Below are 5,199 nucleotides of genomic sequence, written 5' to 3' on the forward strand. Positions count from 1 at the left end.
CTCTCACCACGTTATAACGCTTTTCTCTCTCAGTTAACACAGTGATCTATGACTCTGTGTGATCATTCAGAGAGAATCTTGAAAAGAGCATGATTCTGAAAATAGTAACTCTGAGAAGCTCAATCTGTAGTTTCTCTTTCATAACATGTCTGAGCCCTGCTCAGAATACTGCTGAGTTAAATCTATAGAATTCTGTAGTTTCTTTATCTTCTCTCTGTGAAAAGACTCTGATACAGTCTCTGACTGGTATTATTATATGTCTGTGCTGTGTTAAGCAGCTGAAGAAAGAGAGAATCTTATACACTTATCTCTTCTCTTACTCTCATTGTTTCTATTATATCTGTAATAATATCTTCTATCTCTCTATAAGTATTATCTCATAGAAAGTTATTGTGTTAACTTTGATAAAAAGCTCAGATACTTAAGTAATACAGAGTAAGAGTCTCAGAGCTTCAAGTATTAATAGATTGTATTAAGACTGAGAAGATCTCTCTTACTTATCTTTAAAAGAAGATAAAAGTATAAGTCTCTGAGATGAAAAAACATCTCAGAATGACTGATCTTAAGAAGAGATCAGCTGATACTGCTGTTAAAAGTATTATAGAGATTAATCACTGACTGAAGAGAATCTCACTTTAATTGAAGTAGATAACTAAGATATTTTATAAATTAATAAGTTAATACTTTAAGCATCTCTTATACTCTTCTATAGTATACTTCTCTACAGTACTGCAGTACTAACTTCTCAGTAGACAAAGATATTAGTATCAGAGACTTCAATAGTAAAGAATAAGTTTAATAAGAATGTAATTTTTAATAAGTAGAGTCTGATCTCTCTTTTTACTTTTTTAGTGAGCTGTAGTCTCATTAGAATAGCAGCAGTCTGTGAGTTAATAATATTAATCTTTTATTAATTTCAAATATCTTTTTTCTCGAACTGCTTCAGGAATTTTATACTTATATAGTCTTATTAAACTTCTAAAAACTCTTTAAGAGAAAATAGAAGAAGAGTACTACAGTGTTCATAAGATACTGACTTATTATCATGAAATTATCTCTAAAAAAAAATCTTTGAGAAAAAATGAGAAGTCTTAAGTACTATTTCTTATTCAATATCTCTGATGTACAATAGAGCAGTCTCTACTAACTATCTCATAGTTTATAATCTCTTTCTCAGCATTTTTCAAATACTCAAGCAGTTCTCATAAATTCTCTGATAATAAATAATCTTCTCATTTTACAAGATATTGAAGCTTACTGTAATATATTTATTTATTCAATATTTTCTTTATAAGATATTCAGTATCACTCTTGATCTCAATATTATCTGACTAAGAGAGCTCTACTCTGAGATATTGCTTATAGAGCTTTAAATAGAAAATGTGAAAAATAGAATAAATTGATTTCAATTCTGAGAATAATTTCAACTCATATATCTGTTTATTTATTACTCTTATTACTGAGAAAGATTCTAATTATTACTTACTGAGCTTTCTTTACAGTCTTGTTATCTTGATATTCTTTGCTGAAAGTAGTACTTGATTCTCTATTAAGAACTTCATTAAAAGATGTTTTTAATTATAGTATTTCATCTGCTACTTCTGAGCATGATAAATACTTTTTACTATCTTCTTATGAATTTTGTTCAAAAGTTTCAATCTTGCTTTTATTTCTAATACTGAGAAGTACTCTGTTCTCTGTATCTGTTTAATATTCTGACTGTCTATTTCTCTCTTTAAAACATTTTTCATAATGTCACTGAGTAATGAAGAATTATATTTATAATAAGTATAGAAAGAAGATACTTTTAAGATTGTATTCTTTATATTATTATATATGAATTCAGTGATTAGAAGATGTTTGATTCAATCATTCTGATAATATAAATAGAATACTTAAAGATACTGTTCTAATGTCTGATTCTGATATTCAGTCTGATCATCTATCTGCAGATGAAATGTAATACTGAGAAGATATCTTATTATAAGATAATAGTAAAAAGCTGATCAGTATTTACTAATAAAGATAAATTCTTGATCTGTTATCAATGATCTCAGAGCATTATAATTATAAATAATGATATTTAAAAACAGATCAGTCAATTCAGAAGCTTTAATCTTTTTATAAGTAGAGATATATTTAATTATCTTTATAAAGCAGTTAATAATGATCAAAATTGAGTTATATTCTTTAACTCTTGTCAACTTCAGCAGATTAACTATAACATTCATTGATAGATTCTATCATAAGTTCTTTAAAATAGACAGTAATATCAACTCACTGTATTACTTATATCACAGAATCTTTATTCTTTGATAGATATTATAAGTCTTAATATACTCTTTGACATCTGCTCAGAGCTTGTCTTAAATATATTTATGTTTTAAAAGCTTCTCAGTCTTCTCTAATCTGAAGTGCTCTGTATAGAAATCATTATAATGAATTCTCAATAACTTCTGATGCACTGCTCTACTATAAGAGATAAAGACTGAATCATTCAGCAGTAGAAGTTTACATTCTTCTAGTTATCAGTGACTTGATTTCTTAGCAGTACTGCTCTGCTCAGAGTCTATCTCTTTCAGATTTAAATCAGATTCTTTCTTCTTCAACTTCTGAATTTAAGCTGTAATAGAGATATTTCTCTTCTATAATTTATTAAAAAATTTTAAAAGTAGTCAGATTGAAAGATTGTAGACTATTTCATTCTTTATCAATTCAATAATAGTAAGATATGATATAAGAAGCTTATAATGTTCAGTATCAGTTCTCTGTGAGAACTCAGATTTTCTTTTATCTTCTATACTGAGTTATATAGCTGTCTTATCAGCATTATTCTCAAGCTTCAGAGAATCTTAACTCTCTGCAGCCAGCTTCTTCTACAGTGATAACAGAGATTCTTTTATAGAATTCTTCTTCATATCAATGATATTATAATCAGGCTGTTTAGACAGTATATCAGTGAGATTAAGCTAATCTGAATAATATTCAATATAGAAATCATACTCTGAAAGCAGCTCTGCTCATCTGACTTGATATTCTATCAAGCTCTTTATTATTAAGAAGTAACACATATTTACATGATCAGTGAGAACTTACACTGAATACTTACTATTCTGAAGATAATATCATCAGATCTTAAAGAATTTGACAATTACTAACATCTCTTAATTATAAGTATCATATCTTCTCTGTGTGAGTAATAACTTCTTGAAGAAGAAGATCACTGATCTCTATTCACAGTATTTTATAGACTCTGTGAAAAAGTCTTCTCTCATAGATATTTGATTATCTGTATTCTCAGAGATAATTATTCTTTGATTCTTTCAACATTAAAAGATCTTCAGTGTCAACTGTGAAAAGATTTCACAGATTTCATTCTCAGATACATCAGTCTCAGACTGATTAAGTAAGTCAGAATTAAAGTGATTCAGTATTATAATATCTGTAAAAGCTTGTTTCAATTCTGTAAATACCTGTATAATGTCTTAAGAGAGAGTAAATAGTCTCATTTTTCTGTCTTTCACACTTTTCTTTAATATATCTGTAAGAAGAGCAGTAATCTGTGAATATGTATAGATAAATCATCTGTAGAAATTCACAAATTCTAGAAATATCTGCATCTCATGATATATTTACAGCATCAGCTAGTTTTCAATGACAGAGATCTAGCTTCTGTTCATTGAAATGCTGTTTATCTCAATAATATAATCTAAGAAATCAATCTTCTGCATGTAGAATGAGCATTTTTCAGTATTTATATAGAGTTAATACTGTCTCAAGTGACTTAACACTTCTTAAACATGAGTATCATGTTCTTTCTCTGTTTTCAAGAAGATTAGAATGTTGTTTAAGTATACTATATAGAAGATGTTGACAAGGCTCTGCAGTGTCTCATTTATACATATCTGAAATATAACTGAAGTATTACAGAGATCAAAAGATAAAACAAGATATTTAAAATTATCATACTTAGTATGAAAAGCTGTTTTTCAAATATCATCTTTATTAACTCTGATTCTATGATAGACATCTTATATATCAATCTTTGAGAATACTCTTACTTCAGATAATCAATCAATCATCTCATTAATTAATAGTAATGAATAGTAATTCTTAATCATCATCTTATTAAGATTTCTGTAGTCTATACATAGATGTAGTCTACTGTTCTTCTTGAATACAAAGAGTATAGATGTCTCTGCTGAACTCTTTAATAAGTATATTCAGTTCATTAATTATGCTTTCTCAAGATATTTACACAGAATATTCAATTTCTTTATAGACAAGTTATAAAGAGATCTGTACAATATTATTATATTATCTTCAAGACAAATCTTATATTATATCTTGATATCAGAAATCTTCACTGCTTTTCTTTCTGAAAAGCCATTCTTATAATCTATAAAGAGATATTATGTATATCTGTTTTCAATGATAAATACTGCTGCTAGTCTTATAGTGAGAATGATGACTTCTTTATCTATTCTCAAGTCTCAGTTATCTGCTATACAGTATATTGACTCTATCTTTTTCTCAAGATTCTTCTGATGAAATTCTTTGAGTTTCTCTATCACTGTCTCTTTATTAGTGAGATAGTACTGTCACATCTAAGTAACTTAGTTAATGAGAGAATTGTTTTCTCTCAATTATAAAAGATCTAGAATGATATTCTTATCTATAATATTAACTGTATAAAGAAGCAAACTGCTCTTCTTGAAGATTTCTTCTAAATCTGTGATTATATACTTCACTTGAATTATATCAAAACAGTGTTATTTTATTTTATCAGTAAATTTCATATAATCTGATAAGTCTATCTTCTTTGAATTTTTTATCAAAGAAAAGAAATAGAATATGAAGTTGATATTTATTCTAAAGTTAAGTAGATATCTCACTGATATCTTCTTATTCAGAGTATTCATTGTGATTATAACATAAACTCAGAGATATGAGAATTATTAATTCTTTATTTCTTTCTCTTCTTTATCTTTCACAGATACATTTGTCAGAAGAGAAGTTAACTTTAAGAAGATATCTTCTCAGTTTCTTTTCTTCTTTGACTTCTTGTAATTACTAGCATAGTGATTATCAGCTCTGTAGTTAAAACAGAGATCTTTATCAAATCTTTTTTAATATTTCTTCACAGTAAGTGAAGAATCAGAATACTTGAAATTCTTCTTTACTTTCTCTGTATTAGAG

This window comes from Blastomyces gilchristii (genome assembly GCF_000003855.2).
Source record: "Blastomyces gilchristii SLH14081 genomic scaffold supercont1.1, whole genome shotgun sequence".
Taxonomy (NCBI): Eukaryota; Fungi; Ascomycota; class Eurotiomycetes; order Onygenales; family Ajellomycetaceae; genus Blastomyces; species Blastomyces gilchristii.